The sequence below is a fragment of the Ambystoma mexicanum genome, chromosome 1q, assembly GCF_040938575.1.
Source record: "Ambystoma mexicanum isolate Mex_15411 chromosome 1q, UKY_AmexF1_1, whole genome shotgun sequence".
In the NCBI taxonomy this organism is placed as follows: domain Eukaryota; kingdom Metazoa; phylum Chordata; class Amphibia; order Caudata; family Ambystomatidae; genus Ambystoma; species Ambystoma mexicanum.
In genome coordinates this window covers 989,857,483-989,876,234 of record NC_090922.1, presented here as the reverse complement: position 1 = coordinate 989,876,234, position 18,752 = coordinate 989,857,483, and positions in this window count along the sequence as shown.

The window sequence follows — 18,752 nt, the reverse complement described above, 5'->3', positions numbered from 1 at the left end:
GGCACAAATGAAGAAATGTAAGTGGAAGATAGTAGAAGGGAAGGACATTCAGGGGACAATATTGAAATGAAGATTCCATAAATCTAAAGTGAGAGGTGTCAGAAGGGTACCTTGTTTCACTCACAAATGTTGTGTTTTTCTCTAGTTATCACCTTTTCACCTGTGAGATAGCACCAGATAAATGACACTGATTTTCCCCATGAACTTTCAATCTTAAAATTGCAGTGGCAAGGAATGGCTCCTCCCTAACACCTAGATCCACACACCCTTCACTCCCCACCCTACCTGGGAATGAGTAATCTGATCCCAACTGTTTCCTCCATTGGTTGCATGTAGATCCCTTGCCGAAAAATTGGCAAGCTTCTCCCTCCCTTTTTGTTAGTTCCACACACTCTTGTTTCTCTGCTCCCCTCGCCTTGTTCTTCCCTTATGATTGTAGTAGTATTAATAAAAGTTTATTTGGAATAAAAAATAAATCAAAGGACAAAACACAAATATAAAACACAGTCATATAAAATCCTTACATAAAACATTAGAATTTCAAATTGAAGTTAAAATTCAGCCACCCCCTTCTGGTTGAACAGTAACATAGAAGCACCTGAAATCTGCCCACCTACTTCGAGGGTGGATGTACTCTAGTTTGATAATAAAAAAGCCTCTTCCTCCTGTATAAACATCTAGCACATTTTCAAAGCCCTACTTACATAGATGGACAGCGCCCAAGCAGTCAACGGAACTCCTGCTTTAAGCAAGAAAAGGAGCGCAGGTCAATGCAGGGTAAAACCTTTCCCTTTAAGAACAGGGACCATCAACCACTTTCTCAGCTCAGCATATTAGGGGCAGAAAAACGGGAAGTATGCCAAATCCTCCAAACGCGCTCCACAGACAGGTCAAACAGCATAAATATTCAGTCCCATTCCTTCGCTAATATTTCACCCAGTGGTAGAAAGTCAAAACTGATGTGCCTTCTTTGTGATTTTTTTGTAGGGCCAATCCAAATAATCTTTCATTCTATTTGTTGATAATAGCATAAAATGTCTGTTTGAAGTTTTTGACATCTCTAAAATTTCTCTTTTGCCATAGATGTAGGCTGTCACTCGCTTTTCCATTTTGCAAACTCCCTGACCTAGTCATTAAGCTTGGCATACCAAAAAGCCCCTCCAAATTTAAGCTCTGAATTGTTTGTTTTATATAATGGAGCCAATTAATGTGATTCGCCCCATTAAGCTTGGAGTTGTTTCTTATAAAATGCTGGGACAAGGGAGCATTGGGATTTGCCCAGACCCTGAGCCACAGTAAAACTTGCTCTCTTAACACTACATCCACAATAGAGCCCAGGCCCAGTTCATTGTGGACCACAAGATTTGGTGCCGACATTGGTAGGGCCAGCAACTTTTTCAGAAATGCGTTTTCTTCACATAGAATTCCTTTCTGGTTCCCGTAGCCACAGATCGCAGCACCATGTTTTACTATTCCTCTGGTCCTAGCCATATAGATCGATTTAATTATCTTCACCGGGGTTGCATGTGATTTTATCAAATCCAAAATAACTAATCCCATTACAACTAATACCATAATAACGAATTCCAAAATAACTAATTCCTTTTTTGTTGTTTTTGGGGAGTACCCCCGCAAGCTCCCCCTTTTCTTCTTCCCAATACTCCCCCTCCCCCAAAAACCACTATTCTCACTCCCAACCCCTTTTTTCATTTTTTTTACAAATTCGTTATTTTGGAATTTGTTATTTTCGATTCATTGTAATTGGATTAGTTAATTTGTGATTTGTTATAATCACTGCATACCCTTCAGCGGGTGCTGTCTGTGTTGTCCTATGAACCTGACTACTTCATACTCCACAGTTGTTTTTTTAAAGTGGGCCTCAGGGGAAAAAGTCTCTGAGAATTTGGATTCATCCCACACCACATTGTCCTAAACTTCCCCTGCTTACTAAATGGACTCCAGTACATTACTACAGAATTGTTATTATTTACCTGCAGATCTAATTCTCCCATAAAGGCTACATAGCTGTTAATCAGATATTGCAATGCTCTTGGAGTCCGAGCTACAATCATGGAATCGTCTGCATAGATTAGGACTGGCAATGGCATCCCCCCTATTTTTGGGACATCCGTGTGACAATCTACTAGGACATTATGCAGCTTATTAATGTACAGGGAGAATAACATGGGGGCAAGTATGCACCCTGGCCTGACCCCAGCCTGGTTCGGAAACCAAGGCATGCAGTAACCCTCTGCCCCTGATCTTACACATGCTAAAATGTTCTTTCATAGGGAAATGACGGGATTCAGGACCCCCGCTAGGAGATCTTTGGACCTTAGCACCTGCCATAGCATCGTTCTGTTGACCTTATCAAAAGCTGTGTTGATGTTCATGAATGCAAAGTACACTGGCTCTTTCTTTATATACAATGAGTGTGCAATAATCAGATAGAGATTTATGCATTGGTCAATAGCATCAAGTAAAGTATGAAATACAAGTTGGATTGGCGATAATATTCAATTTGCGATTGTCCAACCCTCTATTGCCTTCAAAAGGCATCTCACAAACATTTTTACAACTTGAATTAAGGAGTGAAATAGGGAATTAAGATTGGGGTACTTTTAAATGAAGGGACAATAATTGCCTTCATCCATTCTTCTATGACAATGCCTGTCATTGTTATCGCATTGAACAACCCCGCTAGGATGGGTCCCCAAATCTCGATAAAATCTTGGTAGTAATCTACCAGAATTCCATCTGAACCTGGTGCTCTATTCCTTTTTGACATTTTAATAGCCTTTATCAGATCTGGATAGTCAAACTTGGTTGTTGATCAATGCTCACTGTTCTTGAGCCTCCCAATTGCCCATCTCCTCGTAGGCTCCTACATTCCTAGAGGTATTGTTTAGAGATTTGAGAAATGCGCAACCCAGCCACTGTGCAGGATCATAGTCTCTAAACCTGATACTTGTACCCAATTTACAGGGGTTTTATTCACTGCCGCCCACACGTTTTTGTGGTTACTTTCCAAGTTGGCTGCCTCCATTGATTCTCAGACATTTGTATCAATTTATAATTTCTCCTTTTCTACAGCACTTTTATAGGAAACACTTGCCCGTATGATTTCACTCATCTGCACAATTGTATACTTTAGTGATATAATGATTTAGTATATCAGCAGTTCTCGCTGACTTGCACTGCTCATCAAACTAGCCTTGCAAGGCTCCTTTCTTCCCACCAATGCTTTTTTTAGTAGGAAAAAACCACTGGTCCCTCTCGTGAGGTCCACATAATTCAAGAAGTTTGACTTTGGCTTGCCAGCTCATCTTATAACAACATTAATTTTTGAGTGTTTACTTTCAGGATTTAATCCCCTACCCAGGGCTTGTCTGCCAGCTCCCATCTCAGACTTTTGGTAGGAATGCCCCTGCAGGTCAGCCCTTCCAGGTGGTGAATTCGGTTCCTGCAAGGTGCTGTTATATTTACCTGGATCACCAAAGCCAGGCCATAGTGATCACTGAAGAGGGAAGGCTGTGTGCTACAGATTTGTTGTTACCAAAAAGTAATCAGTTGTAGAGCATCCTCTTGTACTTCTAAAGGTCACTTGACCTGGGATATCCCGACCTATCCTGCCATTTAACAATCTCATGCCCATCCTAATTAGCCAGTGCCAGAGTGTCAATCCTTCTGCACAAGAATGTGTGTCCCTCATCCTTGGTGTAGGAATATTTATCACTCTGTCTTCTTCAGGATTGTACAGCTCCTCTGGGTCCCATTTCCCAATTTAAGGTTCCAATCCTCTCCACATATCAACACAACCTCATCCCCATGCTGTTTCTTCCATAGTCCCTTGAGGCTTGTTTGTATTGCAGGGGATGGGGGTGATTTGGCGCCTTTACATAAAGTGCCCTATTATATAAATTGGCTACATATAGTGATGCATCATCTGTTGTTTCAGGTTCAAATACCTGTAATGGAACATCAGCCCCTCCCGATATATTAACTTACAATTGCGTGAGCTTTTAAACAGTGATGCCAGCCCGCCATACAGTCTTCCCCTTCTGCCTCTTCTTTTTTAGATTGCAGGTTTGGCTATTCTTTTTTTAACCTGGCTATGTTCCATGATAACATGGATATTTTCCCCACATTCTTTTCCTCACCTGCTAGATATTTTGTGCACCCTGTTGGTTTTGTACTTTCTCCAACCCCCCCCTCTCTCCTCTGGGTGGAGAATACCATGTTCCTCTGAGCTACCCTGGGCAGTTATGGCCTGGGTGCAGTGGCCAGTTGACTCCCTTATTATGGTGGCATTGGCCCCCACTAGCCCATTTGAAGTTGGTGTCTTTAACATCATCTCTCCTGGCTTCCACCCACCACCCTGTTTCTTCCCAATTGGGTCATGAAAGCTGCTTCAGAGGGGGAACCTGAATAGCACACATCTTTATAACCTGGATGCCAAGCGTCATGTTAGTGACAGACTTCTGCCTTTATGTCCTTGTCACAACAGTTCAAGGATATTAGTTCAGAGCTGAATTGCCTAGTAATTGACTAATGTCCGGCAGAGGGACACCCAGAAGCCCTCTTGTTTTTTTTTTACTTATTTAAGTAAAATTTGGGTCTCACACTAAGTTACTAGGGTAATTCAGAAGTGGAACCCTTGCACACTTGTCTTAGAGAGCCACCGCTCTAGCCCACTGATGAGGTCCAACCAGACTGAAAAATGTGTCTGGGGTGGCTGTTGGTACTCTTGTTCAGAGGAGAATTTCCCTAGGATGTTTGCATAATTTAAGTAACTTTGAGTCTGACCCTAAATTATAAGGGGAATCCAGACATGAACCCCTTGCTCAATAATCCTAGAGAGGCACAGTTCCACCCTACGGATGAGGTTCAACCCGACTGAAACACATGTCTGGGGTTGCTGTGTGTACTCTTGTTCAGAGGAGAATTTCTTTGCATTTTGGTGCTGGACTACCCCAGGGCAGGACAAACACTGATATGTTTTGGATATTTCTCCTTTGTGAAAGATGTGAGCTAAATAATCTGGGTAAGGCTCTCATAACCGGGACTAATGTCCGGCAGTGGGACTCCCAGCACCCCCCTTATTTTCTGCTTTGGGTCTCACCCTACGTTACTAGGGGAATCCAGACATGGACCCCTTGCTCACTATTCTTAGAGAGGCACAGCTCTACCCTACTGATGAGGTAAAACCAGACTGCAACACCAGTCTGGGGTTGCTGTTGGTACTCTTGTTTATCGGAGAATTGTCTAGCATTTCGGTGCTGTACTGCTCCAGGCTGGAACAAAGACTGATATGATTTGGATATTTCTCCTCTGTGAAAGATAGTGACTCCCTGGTCCTCCCTTGTTTTTTGCATTAAATTCCAGGTCTGGCAGCAAATCTGTGCATGCAGATCCATCATATATCTTACATTAGAGATCCTGAAAGTCACCTGGAAGTTATTGTGAAATGGAGAAGTGATGTGTACTGCTCCTCAAGGATTGAAATGGACCTAGATAGTGCTCAGGGACACTGTGATCAGAAAGGTCAATGATGTTTGAGCAACTATTTCCTTTGATGCAATTGAGGCTTGATAGAAGCTAAAGACATATAATTAATCGTCTGAAAGTAAGTACAGTTTTCACATTAACCTGGAAATTGCCCTTCTTTTGGGCTCCTGGAACTCTTGAACAATCCTGGCATGACATGCTGAAATAACCACAAACACCTTCTTGTCCATTTCCATTAATTGTTGAATGATAGGTTCGGAAGATGGCCCTGGTAAAACCAAACCCCATTCACTGTGAAAGACAAAGAAAGGCCTATGTCAAGGTGTCCGCCAATAGGTTCTTACCACTTAGTTCAAACTGAGGTTGATCATTTGATGTCAAGGCTGGATTAGTGGAAGATAAAGAGGAGGATGGAGAATACAATTTCTTAGCATCTTTTTGTCACTGTATAATTTTTCCTGTTGCTGTTCAAGAATTGTTTCTTTCAGCGTCTCTGAGAGATTCATGCCTTCTGTACTGTGTGCTCAGTTTTAGTGCAAGTGAATGAGAGGAAGCATCAGAAGCAGTGACATCTTACTCCATATGCTTTTATTTGTCTGTGTCCATTCTCTGTGGAATCATTCTCACAATAACTGCTGAGGAGTGACACTCAGAACAGAGAAACAAAGTATCTTGACAAGACCTTCAGTTCCAGCACATGTGCATGATGCAGTGCTGCGTGACCAGCGAAAGTTGTGAATGTGCCCGCCTACCAGCACTACAATACCTATTAGCATCCAGGAGCCCAGAGATACAAATAACTAGTACAGCTCCTCTATTTGTCACTCTCCCATGCTCATCTCTCCAGTTCTGCTATGTTATTCCCTGAACTCATCCAGGATTTCCATCTGGTGGCTCTGGGATGTACTGCTATGCCTCCTGTTCAATTCACCAAGCTGGAAACCTTCAGTCACTTTCTGACTCAATAAGTGAGGATGCCTCAACTTTTGCCCAACCCACTCAGGGACGGGAGGAGAACATGTGAGTTTATTTGTTCCACACGTGGCTACTGATGTCAATAAAGAACGAATCAAGGTGGTTGACTGTATTCCATGAGCACAAGGACAGAACAAAAAAATAGAAGTATTATGGTAAGAATACTAGGCTTTATGGAATGCAAAAAAGGGAACCTGTGTGACAACATTACTTCTGCTCTGTGTTAGGGAGAATTATCTGTTTAGGCTGAATTTCCTAACCTAGTGAGTCCCCCAGCAGCTTTGCTGGATTTCGGGAGTTTGTTTTTTTCCATCCTGCCAAGAGTGAGACTCTTTTCCTCCCACTCTTGGACATGTATGTGTGTAATTCCTTTGAATGTCAATGTGTTCTATGGGCTATGGGGTCTTTTACTCCATAGGGTCTCATATGTTTTTCTATGTGTGTTACACCGCACCCTATGTGCCGTAGCACTGGGGCATCCTAGCGGACCCCCACCATAGACTCCATACCCGGGGACTGACTACTGTCTCCCCGGGCATGTAAAGTCACCATTGGCTTTACTAGACCTAAATTTACTAACAGAACTAGTACAAACCATCTTATTGTGGACGTACTAGTAGGGGTAATTCGATTACTCCTGGATCTGTTACTCGAGGGGGCACTGTCCCGTCCCCCCTCATCAAGTTTTGGCTGGTGGCAGTGGAAACTACTTGTTATGTTCGACCCCGAACCTAACCCTATGGGATTCGTCCCATTGTTGGAGATTGATACTTTTCCTCGTTAATCTCTAACGTACCACCGGTCTACTTATCGTAAATAAGTTTATCGGATGGTATTTTCTGCCAGAACTCGGTTTTTAAAATGGCGTCTGTGTTCGTCTCTCTGACTCCTAAACCAAAGGCTGAGCCCTTTGTTCCACTTTTGGCGGGCCTCTGTACAGAGACCCTCCAAAGTGGTGCCATTCTGTCTGGGTTACCACAGGGGTGTGGGAGGGGGTTTAGGCACCCTGGACCGAGTTGCCTTGCCAACTCCGGTCGCACTCTGGAGTGATTGGCCCAAGTGGTGAGCCTTCCCGCTCACCACTTAGCATGTGTTGATTGACAGCTAGGCTGAATGAATGGGGGTTTTCTGCATAAAAGCAGGGCTTTTGGGACTGGATCTTCAGAAGTCGCCACAGGACCTAAGAATCCGACGAGGGTAACGCTGAGCCGACCTGCAACGACGACACCTCCGGTGGAGCCCTGCTGAGCAGACTCACCACTTCCCGACGACAGAGGAGATCTCCCTGCCGGAGAGTCTCTTCCCCTGACTGGTGGGAACAACCAGTCCCCTTTGCTTTTTATTCACCTCAGGACGCAGTGGTTGAATTGCCCGTGCAGCGCACCTCGGCAACCGGATAGCCACTACCCCTGTACCGCGACCAAAAGGTGGTGCCTTGTGACGGAGCACTCCGCGGCTGGTCTCTTCCCTGGTGGTGCACCGGACTTCACTTTTCTTCGACGACGAGAACCTCTCTACTCTTGGCAAAGACCCGACGTGCATCCACCACCAGGAACAACTGCCCCCGCCGGAGCTGCCCTCCACAACAAGGTACCGTGTCCGACTGGCTTCCCTTTCGATCGGTTCGAGTGAGGTGTCTTAATCCTCTCCTTTCCGTTGGGTCGCCTCCAAGCTTTTCTCATTTATTGTTCTGAACTGGTTCAATCTGCCGATAACAATTTGCTACAAAGACTTGAATGCATCTCCACTAGAGACTTTTTGGGACATATCGCCTTGCCTCTCTCCGAGTGGGCCTGGCCTCTGAACTTTATGATCTATTGTGGTTCTTGCCTTCTTACCGTACATTTTGCCCGTGAAGTATTGAACTGTGTTGATTTCGTAACCTGCCTATCTTTTTCTCTCCCGTCCTAAATAATATTAGAGTGCCATCTAGGTTGAGGTATACACCTCTGTCTGTAAATAAGTGGTGCCGGTAGAACCTAGACTTGTCGAAATATTGCTAGGGGGATTGATCGTTTCTTCTTCGTAGAGTAATTGTGTTTGATTTGTTTGCCGTGAAAGTGCCATAGTGTTTTTCATAGATGTTTCGTTATAAATAAATACCCTAATCTCTTTACACTAAGCCTCGTTGCGTGTTTGCTTGTCTTGCTGGGAAGAATTGCCCTATTTTGTATACTCCACATACTGCTCAACTCTTCTTGAGGGAAGTCTGACTGCTCAGCCACAGCTACCAAGTGAATCTGTGTGGTACAGACTGCTACCAAGTGGGTTCACCGCCAAACACCTGTAGTCCTAAATCTTTTGCAGTGGTCCCAGAGGGAACTGCACAGGTTTCCGCCTAACACTCTGTATGAGTACAAGGCTGAGTAGTGGCTAAAACCCACAAACTACTCAGAGATATACCTCCTTTGCCTTTTGGGTAAACATGTGCAAAGAGAAGACTGTTGTGAATATGTGCCATTAGCAACCTCAAATAGCAAGAGAACAATAGTTCTAAAATAAAAGAATGTCCAATAAAGGTTCTATAAAAATATATACTTTAATTAAACAACTCGATGGGTATCATTTTAGTGGGAGGGCAAGGGTCTTTGTCCTACCACAACTTTTGTGGCAAACCATGTTGTCTCCCTCATTTGGCAGGGGCCCCTTTCCTTTAGATGTCATGCCACTCCCCAACATTTTCAGCAAAGTTACTCCACTGAATAACTCAATCATAAAACTATTAAAACACTATTAAAAAAGCCATGGTTGTAAAAGAAGAAAGAAGAGGCAGAGCAGAAATGTATAAGTACTTTTGATAATTCGTCTGGGGAAAACATGCAAGAAATGCAGCAATGTGGTTCAAAGGGATATGTCTTGATGAACAAACGATTTAACCAGTCTCAAAAGGTGGAAATGTCGAACAGAATTGATGGAATGCAAGTGCAACATCCTAACCATGGGAGGAGGTTCTGACTGCATACATTTTATTAGCATACAGAGTTGGTCATTTAGAGTCTACATTTTTGCCATTTCATTTAACATTTCTGTATACATGCTGTGCATCATGTTTAGAATTTAGCCGGCAATAGTTTAAGTGCTTTGTAACTAACTTTAGTGAATTATGTTTTGTTTTGTTTGCATTTAGGAGAACTCAGAAAATGTTGGTTTGGTAGCTGGTGAAAGGGTGGCTGAGATGCCACGTAGTGCATCATTTATCAGGATAGATGTTGATGTTTAGTAACATGAGGGCTCTCAGCTTTATTAGCAAGAGTTCGGTCATTTGGATTAGGCCCCGGTAGGGGTTGCAGCTTCTGTTACTTAGTACATTAGGCCACATCTTGGAGCTTCAGTTTTGTTCATTTAATTAGATTTCTTTCTTGCTCCCCTCAGTGAGTGTTCAAACAGCATAGGTCCCTGGAGGGAAGGGGAATCATTGCTCAGATAGTATTTAACGGTGCAGTGCCCAGCAGTCCACAGGAGCAGAGAACAGAATGCATCATATGCTGATGATTAATATAGTGATGCAGGTGTGAAGGGCAATCTGGTGAGAATAAGATAAGGTGGTGAGATATTGACAGAATATTGAAACAGGTTGTGGTTATTAGGCCCCCATTGAGAAATGGCAGATTTATTGGAACTACATGAGGAAAGCTAAACAGAGCAAATAAATACAAGAAATGAATCCCCAAGAGCAGCGCCTCAGCCATGTTTTTATAAAGCAAACTGGATCCCAAGAGAGATAGGGAAGGATGTGCACTAGTAAAGAAATATGTTTCAAGGCGGGAGTCGCAAGATGTATTGCCAAAGAAACCACCTGCAAGGTCAAACAGCTGTTTGGGATTGCTAAATTGCCTGGTCTCACAAACAAGTTGCCCATTTTGCGATCACAGGGTATTGACATCACTGGCCACATCAGTTCTGTAGTTGGTGTGTTTCAGGGGTCTTGCACGTCGCAAGTTATCTTAAGTAGATTTTGTGAATAAGACACATTTCCCTGTGGATAATTGGAGATTCTGAGCACTTTGTACTTATGATTAGTATTCCTGCAATTAATCTTCGATTTCAATATTCTATGATAGCAATGTCTGGTTGTGTGTTAGCTGGTAAGCATATTTCCTCACCATTCCATTTGTGAATATATACTCTACTCTGGTAGAAGCCCTGCCATTAGACCACGGGTCCCATCCCTTGTTACCTTCAGGGTTAATGGGGTTCAAGTAACCAGGGCCCATCCCACCTAAGCACTTCAACTATTTTTTCCCGTTTTCCCTTTGTTGATAACTCATGTGTTTTGTACATATTAGTCACGTCCTCATGACTGTCTAATCCATCCGTGTCCACTTGATGGCAGTAGGAGTTTAAATCGCCTACTAATAGGATGCCTGCCTTAGTGTGGTCACTAGACCAATGTTCAACTGTTCATTCGACATACTTTGTTATTCTTTTGGTGTTCAATCCCTCCGGTGGGGAGCATTGATAACTAATAACCCTCCCATCGGTTCCAAACCATCAACGCTTGCACTTAGAGCATAAGGGCAATGATCTGATTTGACTTATTCAATAATCTTGTACCTAGACCTCATTGCTATGCACAAACCTCCAAAAGGTCGTCCCACAACTTTGTTACAAGCCAACAGTTAGTTGTATGATTGATTACCCATCTATGTCAATGTTACTGCATAAGTTAGTCTCTTGTAGTGCAAACAAAACACAGTTTGTTATAATGGCAGATACCGCTATTAATTCAGTGATACTTAGTGATACAAATTCACCTATGGCCCAATTATCAGGGCTATACAAGTCTGGTATATCCACTGATGTAGTATTAGAGGAGGTGATCCTGGTCAAGCGGGGTATGTAGTTAAGTAATTTCAATACACCTTTGCCAATTTCGAAAGGGACTATCACACATCAGGGACAATTCTATAATTTTTAAAGTTTTCCCCAGGCGGATATTTGTTATTGTTTTCCAAACTTCATCTTGATAATATTCCTCTTTATTTTGTCCATTCCTTGCTGGCAATTTATTAGACATGCGTTGCCCACACTCTGTCAAGTATGGTCCACTTTCCTGAGTTAGTTCAACTTCTTCACCTCCACTGATTTGGTTGTCTCTTAATGGCTGTACTTCATGGTAATTCTTGCTTTCTTCCTCTATCACTTCTCCGTGTTAGGCTTCATGTGCCATTATTATTATGCAGGTAAACTTTTTTGCTTGCCAGAGCCTTCCCATCTGCCTCCCTTTCACCAGTTGATATTAAATCCACACTTTTTTAAAAAGGTTTTTTTGGCTTAGTTGTTTTAAGGCTTTGGTCCAGGGACCTTCTATTATTGGGTGCAGTGTTTAAACCTTTATTTTTGTTGTTCATTTTACTGACTTCCAATTCAAATTTTTAATTGTCACTAATACAAATAATGGCACTGGTGTTCAATGATCCCAACAAGCTCTGATTTGTTTTTTTTACTTTCCTTTGTGCCCCTTTCTAATGATTGTTCTTTTTTACCCATTTCTGGTTGGTTCATCTTCTTCAGGTTCTTTTACATTTTCCATAATTCTGTGTATCTTGGGTAGCATTCACAGCAATAGAGATCACAGGCAGTAAACTTTAATTTACCATGTCACTCCCAGGTATGCTGTTTTCATTTACCACCTGATCCAGCTCTGACTTATCTATGACATGGTGTACTTCATTTTCAATACTTATAGGGGGTCCATGCCCAGGCTCGCCATTCAAGAGTATTATATCTACTATTTGTGCCACAGTCATATTGAGGTGCCTGTGTTCTTTCATTAGGGATGACCATAACACAAACACTGCTTCCAAAGTGGCAGATACTGCACCAGGCCTTTCATCCAGGTGTGGCAGATCCTGTGAAAGGAAGGATGAGATAACCAAGGCATCATTTTCTTGTGGGGAGAAACTAATATCAGCTATTTCTGCTGGTATCCGCTCAAGGTCTGGTCATGCTGATACATGTATTCCAATCAAATTCTCGTGATGCTCATGTGTAATGCTCGTATGTTTAGGTAATGGTGAGGGGTATGCCTATAGAGTCACGCCTATATTGATAACAAAGGTTTACTAGTTAGTTATCTACCTCCACACTGTCACTGTCATTCTCAGCCTGTGATACATGCCTGTTACTTTTGCTGTTGATCTAGCTCTCATTATTGCCTCCTACTCTCGCTGCAAAGAACCCCATAATTTTTGTCTGCTCACTTCCCTCCTTTGGTACACCCTTATCAGAGACCTTTACAACTGCTGATCGCTCATTTTTAGTGTGTTCTATTGCCACAGGTATTGTAGAAGGGGAATATGGTATTACGTTATTTCGTTTTGTACTTTTTATTTTCATATTAGCGCAATTTAGGTACCATTTCTGAAAACATAACCTCAAAGCGGTGCCTTGCTCATGCAATGTCAATCTGTAGGATCACAGTATGTGTTATACACGTACCTCTAGGCACCAAACTTGATAGTCGCCTCCTGTTCACTGTATTCTTCTTCACTGCAGGATCAGGTGCACCAGCCACGAGCTTCCGGCCTGAAGGCACTGCAATTCTACAGTGTGAATCAACTTGAATGTCTAAAATGGTAAACATTGGGGCTTAAAATACATCAATACAAGTCGAAATGTCATCACACTAAAGTAAGGGTACAGATGTCTTGGCCCAAACCGTTTTGTCCCATCTTCAGGGGAATTTCCCCTTAACCATGTTCCTTTCTCATTGGAAGATATCCTCACTGTTAGCAATAAACCGTAGTGGGACCATTGACTGCATCCAGGTTGTTCCCCATCTTTCATGTGGATGGGATCACTTCCTCAGCTGTCAGACAATTCCTCCCGTAGGGATTAGCAATTAGCTGTTGCAACATTCGTCACCCAAAACACATGTGGCTGCCTGTGCTCTGCATGACAAACATAATTCAACTAACTTAATTTTCTCATCGAACGGTCTGCCCCTCACTCAATCCTGTTCATTCAAAAACGGGCATAGGCGGATCTCGCCTTACATAATCTCACTTGTCTGTAGCAAAGCCATTCTCCTCACTGCCTTGTGGGTGTGAACTTGCATCCTCACTTGCCAGGACAATGTCTGTAGGCATGCTTGCGATTAGGAGAAAAGAACAGTTTGGAATATTTGATGTCTACCATACAGATGCAGAGAGGACAGAAACCTACTCCAAAGGGCACCATAATATGCTCTTGAATAGCTCCAGTACCAGGTTCAAGACCCATCAAGCCCAGGAAGGAGAGACACAAAGTACGTTTCAGGCCGATGTAAGTGAATGGCAATACAACGTTGACAGGGCCCTGCAGAATAACATGACCGTGGACTGCATGGACCCATAAATCCAGGTCCCAGAGTTAACTAATCATGGTGGCAATTCCAGAAATCATTGCTCAGGAATGACAAAACAATCCAGTGATTAAAGATCTGTGGTTTCAGGATGATGAGTTACAGGATCCAGTCCCCCAGGGACTTGTAATCCAAACCAACGATGGCCCAGACACGCCAAAAAGAATAACAATTGGCCTTCCCTTAAGTATGTCTCACCAGTCAAAAGGGAAAGCAACAACAGAGATGGGTCCAGGACGACAGAGGCATCCAGCCAAAAGGATCCACAAAACGTGTGTGTCAAGGCAGGGAGTCAGGCAGCAGAAAACCCAGGAAGCCCCATAAAACAGCAATGGCAGGGTACTCATATACCACCACACTTCTTGATGAGGAAATCTTCCAACCAAATGGCATACGACCAAGGCAGTATTTTGGTCTGTGGTAAAATGGCCCAGAAATAATTCCACCACTGATCCCAGCTCATCTCGAGTAGAGGACAAAGACGCATCCCAGGAAAGATGTACAGCATCCAGAAATTACAACCAGACCCATGACAAAGTCAGTATGGCTGGACATTGTCCTAAAATTGCAGCAATAGCAGCTTCATGGCAAACTCCTCCAGCTGGCAAGTGAAACCTCCATAAATCACAGCCGAGATAAGCAAAGGTCAGGGTCTTGCCTGGATATACCCAAACACTTATGGGCTGGCAAACATCAACCCTAAAAACACACTTAGTGGCACTCACACAAATGTTTTTTGTGGCCAGCCCTTCGAGTTGTCTTCACAACTGCCAAACATGCAGGTCCACCCCTGCACAGTGTGGGTATTGGCCTCTCTATCAAAGAAAAGGCCCACACACAGGACCACTTAGAAAATACAGTAGCCCCAAAGGCATCCATAATGTAGACTCTGAAAGGAATACAGTAAATCAGTCTGCACCCCCAATGAATACAAAAATAAACTAAAGCTGCCACCAGCATACTCTATTAAAGAAAACAAGGTGATAAAGTTTTCCTAGGGTCACAATTGGGTCCATTAAAAGCACCCCTGTCCTAGAAGGCATATCATAGTACCACATACGAAAATGGGCTGCATTGGCAGGGCGACTTCAGTAGAAGTCCATCTGGGAACAGAAGTCAGGAATCCAGAAATTCAAAGGGGTAACCAAAAAGATCAGAGGTTCCAAAACATTGGCAGAACCCCCAAAAGTGGAATCGTTCCTGAACCTATGCCAGTTATTACTGCATAGTAAGTTTCTCATATTTCTTGGTAGGCTGAAGGAGATTATATTTAGTGTCTCTAAGTGAGTATTCTGTCGTTTATTGGCAATATCTAATACATATTGGCTGTTGCAGAGAAAATGTTGTATAGTTCTTGGCAGGCAGGAGATGATTACATTTAGTGACTGTAAGTGAATGTGTCTTAATTATGAGGCCATAAACAATTCTAGTTGCAGGGAAAAATGTCTTATATTTCTTGGTATGCAGGAGGAGATTATATTCAGTGCCTGTATCTGATAGTGGTGTACTTTAGCTACCGCACCAAACACATGTGTAAAGTGAAACATTACAAATACAAAATAATAGAACTCTTTTGAGGCAACGGATTAAATTCTGTGCCTGTAACTAACTGTAGCTTCTTTTAACGGTGATATCAAATATTAGTTGCAAAGATAAACTCTTACAATGACATAATCCCATTGAAAACACTATTTTAAATCAGCCCCAGTGTCTGTAGCAGAGTGTGTGGTTTTTAGTGTCAATACGAACCACTATTTACAAAGAAAGAATTGTATATTTCGTAATAGCCAATCAATATCCACCTCCAACTAGATGTCAGTCTCCTCTTTCCACCTTTCCACTCCTACTCCCTGCACTAGTTCAACATTTGAATTCTCGTCTCCTTAAGAAGGGCTAACACGGTACACAATGATAACAAAGATGGGTGACTGAATAGGACACATAAAATATTTAAACAGGGTTGTCAGACACACAAAGCAAGTTGACTAAAACGGGACATATTCTCCGATTGAGACTCACGTCGGAAGGACTTTTTAGATTTATGTGTTTGCTTATTTATTTAAAATAATCCACTATAATGAAATCCTTGCCTCAAAGGCTCACAGTGCTCTTCACAAAATCTAGCGAATACAAGCAAGCCCCCCTATAACCATAAAAAGAATACTATAAAACCAACACATACAAATTCAAATTTGTAGAAACTGTATACATAAATGCAAAGACAGACAATTTTGGAATATATATGTCTTAAAACAACAACAAAAAGCATAAGGTGAGAATGCAATTCTGAATTAGCAAGGTAAAGAATTCCAAAACCTTGGACCAGTCAGAGAAAAAAAAAATCTTATGTTTGATTTTCTTTTTTTACTTTATGAATTAATAGAGTTGAGTTAGCTCTACTAAATTTAGAGGGATCGCTCTGAAAAAATGAAGTTTTAATCCTAGGTAACTGGCATGCTCAAGAATCAAAGTTGTATAAACGAAGAAGCCTAGCTGATAGCGAATTCACACATGGTACTGCAGCTGATGAAGAAAGGACAAGCAAGAAGCGGCATGGTGGTATTTTCAAGCCTCTGCTAGCAGGCCGGCTGTAGAATGAAAAGCAGGCTGAAGAAGATGCAGTCATTCATTAGAGACTCCAATCACTAGGGTGTTCCCCTCATCAATATCAGACAGTACTCACACCTGTACCTTGGAAGGAAATACATCTGAATTTTGCAGCATTTCAGAAGTGATAATAGATCCATGCTTCAAATATTTTTGAAAACACCATCAGGTAGAGATGAAAGAAGGATTGTTAAAAACTGCATAATAGATTCTGAAAAATGTTTTAAAACTTTTGCTGGAGCAAGATCATCAGCATAAAATGCTGGTTTAAGACATTACATTTAAACGGTGGAGAAATTGACACAATCAGTAGTTAACTAGGGAATGAAGAGGGAGGTACAATGATTAATTTATGTAGTTTTAATTTTTTCTTGGATTTGTGTAATCGTATAGAATCTGATAACCTCATTGCACACCTCATTAGGAAAGTGTGCATGAGTTTGAAGGGTTGTATCCTAGTTTTATGTATCAAATTGAAATGAGATAATAGTGTGATTGAAAGCATTATTAGGAGCATGACAGTTTTCCTCAAACCAACATATACAGTATTGCATGTTTGATTGTCTCTAAACAGCATGCAGCAAGAAACATAATAACAGTCACTGCCTACTCCTGAGAGTGCATTTTAAACAATTCTACATAGCACAATAGATTTCTAGTACACAGATCGATGCATGTATTCTAATATTTCAATACTGAGTTAAAACAATTGTGGGCATCCAGATAGCTGTTGCGTGTGACACTTCCACCTAAGCTTGCCTCCTAGGAAAGCCTTATTCCTCATGACAAAAAAACACAATCACAATGCTTCTTCTTACCTTCCAACCAACTCCCATTTTTACCAAAAGCAAACTTAGAGCAGTAGCTTGCAGTTAATCCACTAGATCAGAAAGATACAGGCAGGGAAGGGTGTGTTGAACGTGCACGATGCCTGATGCCAAGGTTGACAGATTTTGCAAGGTATAGTGACACACACCTGCAAATTGCCCCAGGTCATTGGAACAACATCACCAGCAGAAATCCTTAGTACACAACTGGAGTACACAACTGTAGTACTCAACTGATGCTGCAAAACCATCATCAAATTGAGTCTATGTGGGCCCTGTGATGATGAAACTCATTTCTGGGCACAATTCAGTTCACTTTCCGCTCAGTTCAGAAACATGCAGTAAACTCCAAATTACCAATAATTGCACCTGCCTGACCCCACCAGAACTACAAGGATTTTTGGACTCAAACACCCATGGTACAATCAATTTCTCCACACACGAGAAAGACCCAATTAGTCATTAACCAAGCAAAGCTAACACAGAATAGATCAATCACAATCCGTCTATGCTGCACAGGGCAAGTGAAAGTGAACTATATTTAGGGTTTGCGAACAGTATGGCTAAACCCTTCTTTACTTTCTTTTTTTTTTTAAGGAGCAGAGTGCTAAATGTTGGAACCTGTGCTCTGTGGCGAAGAATACACACAATGCCTTGAGGCAGGGCCCATGTGCATGTTGGTCCACTTTCTGTACTAGACTAATGAACTTCCCCACCTTGTATAATGCCCAGTGCTGTGTATGTTTAACGTTTGTGAAATGGAATATCCAGTAAGCAATACAATCAGGATTTCAGACTGTGGGCTGCACATCTTTAGCCTTCAAAGATGTTGCTACATGCTAGACTACCCTAAATGTGGTTTTAAAATGGTACTGTGACGTAGATGTTTTGACCAGAAAGATAGGAGCCTGGATGGTGGGGGCTCCATACAATTCTGATTCTCTCTTTCAGGTAGCTATGGCTCTTGATAAAGCCTGCCAGAAGATGTCAAATCTCAATGGAAACCAGCAATGATGTGCAGCTGTCATTAAGGTTATTCTTAATTAGGGATAATCCTCTGTTATATAATGCGTAATGTATTGCTGTGGGGATCCAGGCTCTCATCGTGTATGTACTCTCTAGAGTTCAGAGTCCTTTTTTACACTCAATTCCTGTTCTCTCTATTAGCATAGGAAGTAGTGTCCAGTCCAGTCAGCACAGAGGTCCCCCGACCTTAAAGATGGTTTATCGCGCCGATGTACAGAAAAGGGACGAGGTTCTGTTGCGCAATCATCATGAACACGTACATTTCAGACTGTTACATAGCCATAAAACCAAACACAATCATCACATTTCATATAAAACAGAAGATAAAACCAATTGCATTAGTAACATATTGCATATAGCTCTAATCCATTTTAACATCACAGTATTAAAATCAGTCAGCAATCAATTACTTAAAAATCAGCCTCATTATGTCACAAGAACAGTACATTTTACTTGTGCATTTC